We start from the raw sequence: 16,933 nt of genomic DNA on the forward strand, positions 1-16,933 counted from the left end.
CGCTCGAACAAGGTCGGAAAAAAGGAACTCTTCGATAGGGAGATAGAGACGGGCAGGTGGGGACGGAAGGTTTCAGATATATTTCACAACACCTTATCCTTGTTTGATGGGAAACAAATTAATGGTAACCGTTCACCAACGCGTGCGTGGTGTCCCAAAGCAATTTCCACCTTGAGCAATACTTTTAATGTAGGAATTACTCGAGATAGAAAACAAATGCAGATTTATCAGCTGTGAAAGTGTCATGTTAAAAATTACTTAAATATGCAATTTGTATATCTGTAAACATCTCAATATTTATTTGATGCAGATTCAGTACACGTTAAAAAATATTGAACTTAAAACTGTTCAGTAAAAATTTCACTGATCCAACGCTCAGTGACACATAAGCAGAATAACATGACAAATGAAGTATTCAGGACACAGAAAAACGCTGAACGCTCAGCGCTCACTTTTAAAAGCAGTTCACCGTTCAAAGCCTCCGTCGGTCTTACACTGATTTCCAAATTGTATTTGAAATATACTTTCTGCAATATTGCGAAACGTGAACAAAAACGACTGGGAGAAAATGCCATTATCTGAAATTAAAACAATAATATGCAGAATGAAAAGTTAAAACCAGAATGAATACAGCAAACAAAATTATCAGCACATTTAATTCATTCAAAGGATGTGGGCTTCGGTGGCTTGGAGATTTATTGTCCATCCCTAATTTCCATTGAAATTAATATGCCTGTGGAGATTCAGCTAAACCTTTGGAGGAAAGGAACTGTATTTATGTGCATCTGCGATCTGTATAAATATATTTTGGAGTGATTGAAAAACAGAAAGAAATAGGAAGAAAGAAACGGTACCGATCAAATAAGATTAAGTCGACATGAATAATACAGATTCACGTAACCGTCAGAATAATACAAAAGAGTAAGATGCAGCATCAGAAGTAAGAGAATTCCATTGTGAGAAGTATTTTGAAGACTGGTCAGTATGATTTCTAAGGTCGTTCCCTATGTAGTCGTGGCCGAGTGGTTAAGGCGATGGACTAGAAATCCATTGGGGTTTCCCCGCGCAGGTTCGAATCCTGCCGACTACGCATCATTTTCTGATGCAATTTTGACATTTGACCAAGTTCCTTGCTCATAAATCATTCTTTCCCCGCAATTATATTCCACACCTTCCAACAACACGAGATCTTTTTCACATCCTTCAGAAATACAATCACCCAACTTCTTCACGATCTTCTTTCTGACAACCCCCCTCTCCCTTTGTTGAAGTTACATATGTTTAATTATAAATGTAAATGTAGATGCATGCAGATGAGATTCTGTTTGTCTCTCTGTGTGCAATATTGCCAGCCATTTCTATGGAAGATCTGGTTCTTCCAATACATTTACTTTAAAAATTATGCCTGAAATTGCATTCTATCTCTTCTACTGACAACCGACTGAGTGAAAGTGGTGTATTTGATCCCGTCCGCTCCACATCTTCTGTCAATCAATTTGAATTGACACCCAAGTTGTTGAGTTACACGCCGAGAGCCTGTTTACTCTCTCCGAACGGCTCAGCATTTGGAAAGCACTATAAAGTAATCTTCTAGTCGTTTATTTTCTAAGTACAACTATCCGTATTCGTCAACTGCTTCTCAGGACTGAAATATTTCATTATTGAAAGACTACCTGGAAGCAGCTTTTGTGGCCGTTCTCGTGTCCGTGATGAGTGGTGACCAACAGGACCCTTTAACGCGAAACGTTCTCGTAAGATCGCACTGCTTCTAAATACGATTTCTTAATTTATAAACACAAATAACCAATATGATGTCATACCTATATACCTATTTCTGCCTATATCATTGGTGCCAATGCGAACCAGCACATCGGACTGTTCACGCTAACCCTTCAGAGTACCCTGCTTCTATTCAGTGACATCCTTGATCCTAGCTCCAGGGTTGTAACACAGCATCCTGGAGACTTGACTGTGACTGCAAAACGCCTGTCTGCGCCCCTGACTATTGAGTCCCCGACCACAATTGTTCTTCCACTCTTACTCCTCCTCCCTTGTGCAGATGTGCCAACCATAGTGCTGCGAAGTTGTTCTTGTTGCAGTACCAAGAAAAAACTTAATTCTCGCCGTTTTCAGACACAACATCGGCTGTTGACGGAGCTGCACGCTGGTGCTTTCCTGGCTTCCTGCCGGCCCCTTTTTTTCTGATCGGGTTACGCATTGCCGCTATGACTGCACTTCCTTAAGCTGCGAGGTGACCACATCGGAAAACGCGCTATTCATGAACCTTATGGTCTCGCGGATCTGCCGCTGTGCATCCAGTCGACGCTCAGGCTCTGAAACACGACTGTGAAACTGGTGAAATCAGTGGCACTTCTTGTGAATGTGGTACTTCATAATCAAAAGAGCATCTATGAATTACTACATAGTGCAGGCCGTGCAAAACACAGGACTGAGATCCGCAGTCACACTTTTGCCATTGGAACATTATTATTTTTGAAATCTGGTACTCTTAACGTTCCTTCCTGTACAATTAGAATGCAGAAAACTATTTACGCCCTACCTACCAATCAAATATCTCCCTTATACGCTTTTTCCTGCAGCAGAACAAGACAACTTTCCTGAAGATAAAAAAAAGTTTGAAAACAAAGCAAAAGAAGAACTCTTTCTCCTTTTCACCGAATTCCCAGGTTGCTCCACATTCTGAAATATACTCAGTCTGTCTCACTCAGGTAATGTCTCTCCCAACAGCTCGTGTTCTCACAGGCGAACCTTCTGTCTCTTGCACGATGTACGTACCTAACCTTTTACTGAAACGGAAAATGCTGAATATCTGCACACACTTTAACAAACATTGCACCCTTCAATCAGTATATAAAAGCAAAGTGAATGTTTGAGATCGAGTTAACATTCAAAGCACCGTGAGTATTTTGTTTTTACAGTCCCGATTATTTGGCCACAAAGGTGGAATGAAATTTTCACGGAGACCTCAGTCTGCAAAGAGCAGGACACGTTTTCTCATGCAGTCTCCAATCGTTAGCAAAGGCCTATTGTTATAGAACAGTGACTAGAAGTGTCACGCAGAGATCGCCGCTTGGGCCCAAACTATTCAAAACATACATTGAGGGATCAGGGATCCAAAAATAATATTTCGCATATCCGAATCTCAAAAATAACATCACAACACATGAAGGTCCAATGAAGTTGCGGCTATTTTACCGATGGCTTCTTGTAATTGAAGGGGACAGTATCACACAATTATACAGATCTTCTGGGGTATAGTTTGAGCTGATTGGTGGGGGGGGGGGGGGGGGGGGGGTTCAGCGAGAGGCTGGGTCTGGGCGTTTAAATAGTTACTCTGAAATTAATTTGAGACTTTTGCCATTGAGACAACAGGAGACGGTTTGGTGAAGTAACAGGGGAAATCTTTAATAAGTTGTAGATTTATTCTTATCAAAGACAGACCGATATGTGACGCGCACGCTACGGTTTAGTTTTGCGGTTTGACCATGGACCCACGTTGACGCTCGATTTCTGTTCTCTCCCGTAACCTCCTCCTTCCCTCTGGACACCCGGTATTCCAAACGAAATTCAGTTCCAAACTTGATGCGTAACTTGTTCAATGTAAGCTTGTGCTTATTAAATCATTACAAACCAAAACACACAGCAAGATCAATGATGCTGTTGCATTCTAAGTGGCCTAAATTAGACTAGGATTCTTCATTGATTAAGGGCTACGTGATCTATTTGTGCTTGTTTTAGATAGGCAGAATTTGTTTCCAAATAGATTCTTGAGGGTGATGATCATCTATTAATGTAATTTCCTATTGTGCCCTGACTGGTCCTCGAAAGTGTCAATTTCTCGTGGAACCATCCCTCTTCTTGCTGTGATAAAATTATGCTTTTATATCTCCCTTGTTCCCTTGTTCAGTTGGGAGGAAATTTGCTGTCATGTTCGTCTGATTGATAGCCAACATTTCCGACTTGATTAACTAATACATCATCCTCATTAAGTCAGACTCTATCACTGATTGTATTCAGAGGCCAGTTTGTATGTTTCCTTCTGGCTACTTGGGGTGAGGTACTTTACTTTTTAAAAAGAGTAGATTAGTAACGCAAGTTATACCCTCAATAGCAATAAAGTTTTCAAAGTGGTAATATGCAATTTATATAATTACATTTATCTAAATGTTATATAGAGTGTGTGTCAAATATAGACATATAGAGTATGAGTAAACATACGATAGGACCGTCCCCTTACACGTTCATCTGATGCACAGTAACACTTTACATGGATTATCGAATCACAGATCTAGTCAAGCGCGATGACAGAAACGTCTTGCACTGAAAGATATGTATTTTATTTCTCCCAATATACAGCAAATTAAAACTAACTTAATTAATCGCAAAGCTGTTATTCCTTTCTCGCTCCAAATCCAACAGTCCCCACCAAACACAGAAAATACTGGAAAATCCCAGCAGGTCTAACAGCATCTTTGTCTTCCCATATAATTTTATTGTTTGAAATTGGCGAAACCTGTCTGTGACGCAATCGGTTGGTGCGTTCGGCTGTTGATCGAAATGTTGGTGGCTGGATCCCACTCAGCGACGATGCTTTTGCTTCGTTCCCAATGGATTCCGAGGTGCGCAATTCTGGTTACTGTGCCTTGGTTCGAAGAAATACTTGGCTAAGTCAAATGTTCTCCAGTAATCTAGTACGAAATAAAATTGACTTAAATGTTGCTTAACCCATATATTCAGCCATGGTGCACAAAAGGGAATGATTGAAATTGATTTTATGCCTGCGTGTGTAGATGCAGAACACGCCATCGTATCATGTGAAGCATTTTTATGATGCTCACCTGGATTGACTAACTGTAATTCGTGAAGTAAAATATCACAATCTGTCCGTGTCAGGATAGCTTATCACCAATAAACTTAGTGAAATATTGAAACAGCGGGAGGGGAAAATGAGGCACATTTGACAGAAACCCAAGTGGATTTTCATTCAATCGCCTGAAGCAATTGGCTGCGATTACATCAGATATCCTTTGGCCTTTTGATCCGTTGTGGTGGTATTGGCTTAGACCATAAGACCATAAGACATAGGAGTGGAAGTAAGGCCATTCGGCCCATCGAGTCCACTCCGCCATTCAATCATGGCTGATGGGCATTTCAACTCCACCTCCCAGCATTCTCCCCATAGCCCTTAATTCCTCGCGACATCAAGAATTTATCTATCTCTGCCTTGAAGCCATTTAGCGTCCCGGCCTCCACTGCACTCTGCGGCAATGAATTCCACAGGCCCACCACTCTCTGGCTGAAGAAATGTCTCCGCATTTCTGTTTTGAATTTACCCCCTCTAATTCTAAGGCTGTGCCCACGGGTCCTCGACTCCTCGCCTAACGGAAACAGTTTCTTTGCGTCCATCCTTTCTAAGCCATGTATTATCTTGTAAGTTTCTATTAGATCTCCCCTTAACCTTCTGAACTCCAATGAATACAATCCCAGGAACGCCAGCCGTTCCTCATATGCTAGACCCGCCATTCCAGGGATCATCCGTGTGAATCTCCGCTGGACACGCTCCAGTGCCAGTATGTCCTTCCTGAGATGTGGGGCCCAAAACTGGACACAGTACTCCAAATGGGGCCTAACCAGAGCCTTATAAAGGCTCAGTAGCACATCGCTGCTTTTATATTCCAACCCTCTTGAGATAAATGACAACATAGCATTCGCTTTCTTAATCACGGATTCAACCTGCATGTTTACCTTTAGGGAATCCTCGACTAGCACTCCCAGATCCCTTTGTACTTTGGCATTATGAATTTTCTCACCGTTTAGAAAGTAGTCTATGCTTGGATTCTTTTTTCCAAAGTGCAAGACCTCACATTTTCTCACGTTGAAATGCATCAGCCATTTCCTGCACCACTCTCCCAAACTGTCTAGATCCTTCTGCAGCCTCCCCACTTCCTCAGCACTACCTGCCTGACCACCTAACTTCGTATCATCAGCAAACTTCGCTAGAATGCCCCCAGTCCCTTCATCCAGATCATTAATATATATGGTGAACAGCTGCGGCCCCAACACTGAACCCTGTGGGACACCGCTGGTCACCGGCTGCCATTCCGAAAAAGAACCTTTTATCCCAACTCTCTGCCTTCTGTCAGACAGCCAATCCTCAACCCATGCCAGTAGCTCACCTCGAACACCATGGGCCCTCACCTTACTCAGCAGCCTCCTGTGTGGCACCTTATCAAAGGCCTTTTGGAAATCCAGATAGACCACATCCACTGGGTTTCCCTGGTCTAACCTACTTGTCACCTCCTCAAAGAATTCTAACAGGTTCGTCAGGCACGACCTCCCCTTACTAAATCCATGTTGACTTGTTCTAATCCGACCCTGCTCTTCCAAGAAATTAGAAATCTCATCCTTAACGATCGATTCTAGAATTTTACCAACAACCGAGGTTAGGCTAATTAGCCTATAATTTTCCATCTTTTGTCTTGATCCTTTCTTGAACAAGGGGGTTACAACAGCGATCTTCCAATCGTCCGGGACTTTCCCTGACTCCAGTGATTTTTGAAAGATCTCAACCAACGCTTCCGCTATTTCTTCAGCCACCTCCCTCAGAACTCTAGGATGTAGCCCATCGGGGCCAGGAGATTTGTCAATTTTAAGACCTTTTAGCTTTTTTAGCACCATCTCTTTTGTAATGGCAACCATACTCAACTCAGCCCCCTGACCCTTTATAATTTTTGGGATATTACTAACGTCTTCCACTGTGAAGACAGACGCAAAGTACTTATTAAGTTCTCCAGCCATTTCCTCATCTCCCATCACTAGCCTTCCAGAATCAGTTTGAATTGGCCCAATGTCTACTTTGGCCTGACGTTTGTTTCTTATGTATTGAAAGAAACTTTTACTATCATTTCTTATATTACTGGCTAGCCTGCCTTCATATTTGATCCTCTCCTTCCTTATTTGTCTCTTTGTTAACCTCTGTTTGTTTTTGTAGCCTTCCCAATCTTCTGATTTCCCGGTGCTTTTGGCCACTTTATAGGATCTCTCTTTTTCTTTGATACATTTCCTGACCTCCTTTGTCAGCCATGGCTGTCTAATCCCTCCCTGGATAATCTTTCTTTTCTTGGGGATGAACCTCTGTACAGTGTCCTCAATTATGCATACAAACTCCTGCCATTTTTGCTCTACTGTCTTCCCTGCTAGAGTCTGCTTCCAGTTGATTTTCACCAGTTCCTCTCTCATGCCCTCGTAATTACCTTTATTTAACTGTAACACCATTACATCCGATTTTGCCTTCTCTCTTTCAAACTGTAGACTGAACTCAACCATATTATGATCGCTGCTTCCTAAGTGTTCCCTTACTTTAAGATCTTTAATAAAGTCTGGTTCATTACATAGCACTAGGTCCAGAATAGCCTGCTCCCTTGTGGGCTCCATGACAAGCTGTTCCAAAAAGCCATCTTGTAAGCATTCCATGAATTCCTTTTCTTTGGATCCACTGGCTACATTATTTACCCAATCCACCTGCATATTGAAGTCCCCCATGATCACTGTGACCTTGCCTTTCTGACATGCCTTTTCTATTTCCCGGTACATGTTGCGCCCCTGGTCCTGACCACTGTTAGGCGGTCTGTACATAACTCCCATTATGGTTTTTTTGCCTTTGTGGTTCCTCAATTCTACCCACACAGACTCCACATCATCCGACCCTATGTCGTTTAGTGCCATAGATTTAATTTTGTTCTTAACTAACAAGGCAAGGCAACCCCACCCCCTCGGCCCACCTCCCTGTCTTTTCGATAGGTTGTATATCCTTGGATGTTTAACTGCCAGTCCTGAACCCCCCTGCAGCCATGTCTCTGTGATGCCTACCACATCATAATCATTCACGATGATCTGTGCCATTAGTTCATCTACTTTGTTACAAATGCTACGAGCATTCAGGTAAAGTGCCTTAATGTTAACTTTCTTATCAGTACAGATATTGGAAGTCCTAAGATGTCCAAAGTTATCCTTCCTTTTTGTTGCATTCCTAGTCTGCCTCAAGCTTAAATCCACCTGCCTACATGTTATCCTCCTGCGTATCTTGCCATTTAACTCCCTGCTCCCTGTCGCTTTCACTTTCCTTTCCCCCCAACTCAGAAGTTTAAAGTCCCAGATTGTTCCCAGATTGCACAGATTAAAAAGCTTTAGTGGTTGCATCTTTTAAAATGTTCTGCTTTTCTTGGCAGATGACAAGAATGTGACCACCAACTTAACACTAAAAATATAAATTAAACCTCCCCATCGGGGAATTGAACCGCGGTCGCCCGCGTGACAAGCAAGGATACTAACCACTATACTAAAGAGGAACCGCTTAAGCTGAATTTTCAAAACAGCTATTTCATTCGGAATCAGGAGGATGATTCAGCTGCAACAGCAGATCGAGGTGAACAGGCCGAGACGGACAGGTGGAGAGGGACGGTTATCCACAAATATCTCAACACCCTATCTGTGTTAGACGAGAAACAGATTCATGTTAGCCGTTCACCATCGCGGTCGGTGAGTTCCAAAGAATTTTGCACCTCATGAAATGCTTTTAATACAGAAATTACTCGAGGTAGAAAACAAATGCAGGTATATCAGCTGTGAAAATACAGTGCCATGCCAAGAATTACACTTAAAGATGCAATTTCATACCTGCACATATCTCATGATTTATTTGATGCAGGTTCAGTACACGTTAATCTTTAAAACTGTTGCTCAGTTAAAATTTCACTGGTCCAACGCTCTGACTCAGAATTTAGAATAGTACAGGCCCTTCGGCCCTCGATGTTGTGCCGAGCAATGATCACCCTACTCAAACTCACGTATCCACCCTATACCCGTAACCCAACAACTCCCCCTGAACCTTACTTTTTAGGACACTACGTGCAATTTAGCATGGCCAATCCACCTAACCCGCACATCTTTGGACTGTGGGAGGAAACCGGAGCACCCGGAGGAAACCCACACAGACACGGGGAGAACGTGCAGACTCCACACAGACAGTGACCCAGCCGGGAATCGAACCTGGGACCCTGGAGCTGTAAAGCATTGATGGTAACCACTATGCTACCGTGCTGCCCCCAAATCAACAAGAACAAGACCAAACGAAGTATTTGTGGGGGGGTTAGGGTAGGAAAACGCTGAACGCTCAGCACTCACTTTAAAACGCAGTTCGCCGTTCGAAGCCATATAAGGCACACGAGAAAACATATCCATTACATTTTCTTAATAACTCAGAAGGAGCAATCGAACTTTCTTCGCCGAAACTTCGAAATCTCGCTTTCTGATGCATTTGGATGGAATCCGTCGATTTCCGCCTCTTGAAAGCAGCCATCCAATTCGTTGAATGGGGAGATTTATCCAGTGCGTTGCGGCAACCACATCAATCTTGTAGACACGTTCCACAAAGCGTTTATTCTGTCCTCCATTTGTGCAGTTGTACTTGCTTTACCTAGTATTCTCCGGTTTAATTTCAGATTTCAAGCAGCCGCAATATTTTTTTTAATCCTATTGATTTATTCGATCATATGACCATTTGCCGTTCAGAAAGTATACATTTTTTATTTGTCATTTTACTATAATTGCAACTAAATTGCAACTGTAAAATGAGACACTGCCGGACAAGCACCACGTTAACCAAAATCTGCGAACAGGAATACAAAATTTTGATCAGAACGGGCAGCATTTAGAAATGTATCAAGATGAAATTAAAGAAAAAACAGTTCGGAGGAAAAACAGATCTGCGATGGGCTGGCGGGAGATTGAATGATCAAGGAGATAGCGTGGCATTGATACTGCAATCGTCATCTTCGAATGAATAAATGACTAAAATACTACGTTGCCGCCATTATGCTAATCTTGTCCCTGTCAGCTCTCTCAACCAGCAAAAAAACAAGGTAAGAAGCAAGTAAAATCAAAGCAAAATACCGTGGACGCTAGAAATCTTTATTGAAACAGAAAATGCATGAATACATTTGAGCACGTCTGGCAGTATATGTGGACAAATAAACAGGGTTAACGCTTGACTCTTCTTCAGAACGAAAATGCGTGTCTGATGAGCAATTTCAATGGCGATGTGATGACTACCTGCCATCAGAAAACAAATGCCAGTGTAAAACGAAGCTCAAACGCAAAATGCCTCACAAAGAAAACACATTTTGCAGGGCAAAGTACTTACAATCAATATTGGCCACAGAAGGTAATAAAGAGCCAAAATAACAAGAGCTTCGGTCACTTCCAAGATCAGTGTACCTCTTTGGAACACATGCGGTGTTCGAGAACTTGGACACCGTCATTGAAAACGCGCGCAGCAGTCATTGTAATTCAGCACTTAGCCTACAAGGAGTGGTTTGCTAATGTTCCACACGAATTAACGCAACACAGTCCGTATCAACCTTGGCCCAAAACTATTATCTTCAGGCACTTTTTAAACTAAGATATTGCCATTCAAACGCTTAAAGCTCGATACAACTGTTACATAAACACTTGCCACCCAGTAATACATTTTCCGCCTGATCTTCTGTCGTGAAACTTACTCCTCTTTGAAATGGATTGCTGAACAGACTCATTTTATTCTCAGTGAAAACCCGAGAAAATAAATCAAATCTGGATCAGAACACAATGGAAGTGTGCAATTCATCGTTCTCTCAGATTACATATTCTTTCAGACAATTGGAATCTGCATTCTTGGTTAATTGTTCTGTCTATTTCTTACACATTCACAGGAACAATTATTCAGAACTAGTACACTGATGCACCGACATCATATTTGCAAGGCACACAGTATTAATCATAACCGGATATAACAGGATTCCATGTGTCGCAGTAACTATGCAAAGTTACTGTTGTTAGAATCAATAATCAGACAATCCATCCGTATTCTTCTATCCTATCCCGAAATTATTCATCATTATCGATTAAAGAGACGACCAATAGAATACGGAGGACTGGAAATGGTGTAATTGTTGTTCTCTGCGCAGACGCGGCACAGTATGGGACGGAGAGTAAGAATATGGCGCGTCAGAAATAACATATGATAGGCACGAGATGAGAGATGGACAGACTTGCTCGAGCTGAGGAAACGTTTGCTTCAATGCAAGAAGCATAAGAGGTAAGACAGATGAACTGAGAGCGGGGATTACTGCATGGAACTGATGGCGAAGTCTAATTTTATTCGGGGCATGGCTGATGGTGGCAATTTTTATGCATGTTTTAAAGGATGGAGAGAGAACGGTTGACAATATCAGGTGATGCCAGGTAAGGATGTCGTGTAGCCAGTAATTTGAATGCAATCGTCCAGAGAGCAAATGTGTAAATCATGGACCAAATGAGCGCAGTGGAGGCATGTGGAGAGAATGCGCCTGTGAAATCCCACAGCAGTGTATGGACACAGTCCATTCCAAACATCAATATTTAAAGGATGAAGAGCGACACAACGTCCCAGAACTGCAGACCACAGAACTGAAATCTGCACAAAATCAGCAGGACACAATACTCTGTCAAACCAGTACCGCCCTACTATATAATTAATTATATTAAAGGACACATACATAGTAACTAGTTCCTCTTGTGAAACATTCCCGAAGGAGGAGAACGTAACATTACTAAATAATACCCAGGCATTCAGGGCAATGCTAAGAAGAACGTCATAATATACATATAAATATGCAACACTCTCGAAGTGTAAATGAAACTGGGGAGGACAATTGAAACTTGTAAAATTGAGAGTGACATATTCTTATCATGCACGGCTCTTACGTTTTTGGAAACAGTGCTGGTTACTGAAGACCAGTCCTGGTTAACTGAAAGGTGGTACAGGTTCAGTGGCTGCATGTCCTTCTCCTGTTCCTGTGTTCCAGCTGATTGCACGATGTCACCGCTCTCAGGTATTGTGATCTCAGAGGCGGGGAGTCGGAGGGGTTGCCCCAGGGCACCAGTCCGTTGCCCAGGCCACTCGCGCGCCAACGCTGAGATGCGCAGCAGATGTGGCAGGACCTCTGGAGCGAGATTTGTTTCTGTATCTTCCTTCACACAATCTCTCTTGTAGGCTTTGTCTTCCCACCAGACCAGCGACTCACTCCGCCTTGTTCGGCTTAAAAGCTCATCCGGTTGCTGCTCAGTGATGGAGTGGCGCCAGAAACAGAGCTGCACGCTTGTGACTTTATAGTATGCTGAGCGAGCGAGAAAGAGAGATACAAAACGCACACACGTCAGTCCAAGGAGCCTCAGTCGGTCTTGCACTGATTTCCAAAATGTATTTGAAATATATAATCTGCAGTATTCCGAAACGTGAACAAAAGCGACTGGGAGAAAATGCAGTTATCTAAAATTAAAACATTAAAATGCATAAACAAACTTAAACGTTATTGAATACTGCAAGCAAAAATATAAGAACAATTTTATTCATTCAAGGAATGTGGGCTTAGCTGGCTTGAACAACATTTATTGTCCATCCCTAATTTCTATTGAGAAGGTGGCAGAAAAGGAAATATGTCAAATGAAGGGGACACTAATGCCCGTGGAGAAACAGGTAAAACTATGGAGGAAATGGACTATAATTTGGACCTCGGATATTCCAAGCTTAAGTTGTACTTTTTGACTGGAAATTTTGGACATGCAAGCAAGAGTGGACCACATAGAAACTCCGTGAGATGGTATTTGTGGTACAGGGTTATGAAACTGCTGTCTGACAGCAAGTATTCTCCTACCTTTGTTTGTGGCCGATTTCTCGTATATCTCGGTGAGATAAACGAGCAAAATGCCTGCCTGGAACTTAATTGTTAAACTCAGGGCCTGGCGGTTGAATAGAATGAAACGCTAGTAGTGGGGCTTAATTGGTGCCCCAGTCTCCTCCCACAGCCCAAACATGTGCAGTTTAGATGGATTTCTCATGCTAAATTGCCCCGTTGTGACCAAACTTGGGAGGATTAATTGGGTAGGGAAGGGGATTGGGCCTCGGTAGTGTGCCCATTCTGAGGAACGGGAAGCCTCGGTGTTCCGAATGGCCTCCTTCTGTATGAATTGCAGCAGCACATTCTAAAGACTTTTCAAAGCATCCAACGGAGGAGGGGGGCGTGGCAGAGTGGAGGGGTGTGGTACCTGAGATATGACAGATTGGAAGTGATACCTTGAAACTAATTATCGTATATTTCCACCGACGGTGAATGAGTTCTGTACCGAGAGCCTCAAATCCCCTTGCTCCTCCGCGGTTTATCGTTTCTCACAGTCTAAAAAATATGCCCATTTCTTATCTTGCGTCTGCAATGTAAACCTTTTGTATAACTCCGTATATCTTTACTGACTGCCTCTGCACCTATATTTGTTACATTCCTATCATGAATTCTGCACGCACACCGATGTTCATTTCCTTCTGTCCGATGGAATCCACATGTTCTTTTCAATATATCTCCTCAATTCTAAATTGCAGAATGAATACGGCAAATGAAAGAATATAAACTTTTCCTATTGCTGTTGACAAAGAAATACACTCGTTTACCGCCTTCATCGTGGCTTTTGCAGCTATTCCATTATATCAGGCTCTAAATATATAAATATTCATGATTAATTCTGTGATATTTGAAATTGAATTGTGTGTGTATCAGCGTGATAGTATTGAATAAATATGTGTACTTGTGTTATCTCTCAATGTATTTGTGTGTATCTGCGACCTGTATGAATGTATTTTGGAGTGATTGAAAATCAGAAAAAAATAAGCAGAGAGAAACGTTTCCGATCAAATAAGATTAAGCGGATATGAATACTATAGATTCACCATCAGAATTATGCAATACAGAACTTCCAGCATCAGAATTGAAAATAAAGGAGTCTCGATTTGAGAACTATTTTCAAGACTGGTGGGTGTGATTTTGCATGCTGGAGTGCATGTCGTCCTGGCCGAGAGGTTAAGGCGATGAACTGGGAATGCATTGGGGGTTACCCGCGTCTACGCATCTTTTATTTTCTCATGCAATTCTGACATTTGACCAAGTCCCTTTGTCATGAATCATTCTTTATCCTGAATGATCTTCCAAACTTCCAACAACATGAGATCTTTTTCTCATTTCTCATTCTCAATCTTCAGAGATACAGCAACAATCAGCCAAATTCGTGACGATGTTCTTTCTAACCCTCCCTCCCCCTTTGTTTCGGTTACATATGTTACATTATAAATGCGTCTGCTTGCATGCTTAGACTTAATCGTGCAACTATTAAGTTTGAGTTTCTGTTTGTACCTGTGTGCGCGATGTTTCCATTCATTTGGTCTGTAACATCCAATACATTAACACCTCCCTTTTACGATTATGCCTGAAACCGCATTCTACCATTTTTAATGACAACTAACTGTGAGAGAAAATGGTGTATATCCCGTCCACTCCACTTCTTCTGGCAATGAATTTGAATTCACGACCCAAGTTATTGAGATACACGCCAAGGGCCTGTTGACTCTCTCCGAACTACTCAGCATCTGGAAAGTCATCTTCTGAACCTCTATTTTCCAAGTACAACAAGCATAACTCGGCAACAAGTTCTCACAATTAAAATATTTCATTATTGAAAGACTCCCACTATGCAGTGTTTATGGCTGTTCTCACGTCCGTGATGAGCGGTGGGCAGCTGGACTCCTTATCGCGGAACGTTCTCGTGAGACACCACTGCTTATCAATACGATGTCTTAATTCATAAACGCAAATAACCAGAATAATCTTATAACTGTACACCTCCTTCTGCCGATAACATTGTTACCAATGTGAATCAGCACTTTGGACTTGTCACGCTCCCCCTTCAGAGTGCCCTGCAGCCGTTCAGTGACACCCTTCACCACAGCACAAGGGGTGTAACATAACATCCTGGAGTATTGTCTGTGACCGCAAAACACCTGTCTGCGCCCTCATCTATTGAGTCTCTGACCACAATTTCTCTTCCACTCTTACCCCCCCCCCCCCCCCCCCTCCCCCCTCCCCCCTCCCCGTGCAGATGGCTCAATCACAGTGCTGTGAATTTGTGCTGCTTGCACTACAGAGAAAACGCGCTATCCATGAACCTCATAGGCTCGCGGATCTGCCACTGTGCATCCAGCCGACGCTCAGGCTCTGAAACACGACCTGGTCAAACGGGTGGCACTTCCTGTAAATGTGGTAATTCAGACGCCAAGGAACATCTATGAATGCCTACATAGTGCAGTCCGTGCAAACCACAGGACTGAGACTCCACCTTAAATCCATGCCAAATGGAAAATTCTTTTAAAAAGATATGTTTAAAAAGCTGGAAATCTTCAAGTTCTTTCATGGACAATTAGAGTGCAGAAAACTATTTACGCACTACCTACAAATCAACTCCCTCCCTTATACACTCTCTCCTGCAGCAGGGCAAGACAACTTTACTGAAAATAAAAAAAAGTTCGAAAACAAAGCAAAAGAACAAGTCTTTCCTCTTTGCACCGAATTCCGAGGTTGCTCCAAATTCCCAAATATACTCCGTCTGACGGTCTCATTCAGGTAATGTCTCTCCCAACAGCTCGTGCTATCACAGCCAAAGATTCCATCTGCTGCGGGATGGACGTAACTAACTTTTTAGTGAGACGGATAAATGCTGCATATTCGGCTCTCAGTTCAACAAACATTTCACCATTCAATCAGTATTTGGAAGCAGAGTGAATGTTTGAGGTCGAGGTAACATTCAAAGCACCGTGAGAATTTTGTTTTTTCAGTCCCGGTTATTTGGCCGCAAAGGGGCAATGAAATGTTCGAGGAGACCACAGTCCGCAATGAGGAGGGCCCGTTTTCCCATACAGTCTCCAATCCTTATCAAAGGCTTATTGTTATGGACCCTGTGGCTCAACCGGTTCGTGTGTTCAGCTGTTTTGTCATCCAAAGTTTGGTGGTTCCATCCTCCCAATGTGTTGCTGTTTTTTCCTTCCGTTTGATTCGATGCATTTCTCTTAATTTGGCTCCAGGGAAATAGTTTGCAAGATCTGATGCAGTCGCGTACCCAAATATTTAACGAATAATCCATTACAAGTAAACGAATTTAATATGAGCATTTAATAAATTAATTATATTCAGTCATTCTGTTCAAAGACGTTGATTCAAATTGATTCTTGCCGAGGTTCAAAAACATAGACATAGAAGTAGCAATGGGCTATTCGGTCCTACGAGCCAACTCAGCCATTCAAAATGATCATGGCTGATCCTCCATCTTAAAACCGTACACCCCCATTCTTCACATAACCCTTGACGCCATGAGCGTCCAGAAATATGTTGATTTACTTCTTAGCTACAGGCAATGACATGGCCTCCACCGCCACCGCCCACCCGCCCCGCCCCCACCCTCGAGAATTTAATTGTTCACCAAACTCTGAATGGCAAAGTCGCTCCTCATTTCAGTCTTAAGCGGCCTATCCCGTATCCTGAGACAGTGACACCTTGTTCCAGATTACCCCAGCCAGAGGACACATTCCAGAATCCAGTCTATGCAGCCCTTTTGGGATTTTATGTCCTTGAATTAGATCCCCTTCCCTACTTCTAACTCACAGTGAATACAGGCTCCATCGACCAAATGTCGGATTATAGGACAATCTGCCATCCCTAGAATCGGCGTGGTGAAATTTCGCTGCGCTTCCTCTATGACAATAATATTACTTCTGAGATAAGGATTGCAAAATGCACAAAATATTCCAGCTGTGGCCACAGCAAAGCTACGTACAGTTGTTCTCAAGTCCTCTTGGAATGAAGAACAAAGTACCATTTGCCTGCCTAACTGCTTGATGAACATGTACGCCTGGTTTCACTGACTGGTCTACAAGAACAACCACGTCCCTTCGTAAAACAACATTCCCCAACCTACCACGAGAGATGCAGGTTATGTGGATTACCCATGCTAACATTGCCCC

At 42.6% G+C, this 16,933-nt stretch overlaps 1 non-coding gene across 1 annotated transcript; it reads left to right on the forward strand.

The window, feature by feature from the left end:
* Positions 1-1,008: 1,008 nt before the first annotated feature.
* Positions 1,009-1,090, forward strand: trnas-aga. Its single transcript has one exon. It is a non-coding gene; the product is annotated as a tRNA-Ser (tRNA).
* Positions 1,091-16,933: the final 15,843 nt, after the last annotated feature.

This window comes from Scyliorhinus canicula, chromosome 13, assembly GCF_902713615.1.
Source record: "Scyliorhinus canicula chromosome 13, sScyCan1.1, whole genome shotgun sequence".
Classification (NCBI taxonomy): Eukaryota; Metazoa; Chordata; class Chondrichthyes; order Carcharhiniformes; family Scyliorhinidae; genus Scyliorhinus; species Scyliorhinus canicula.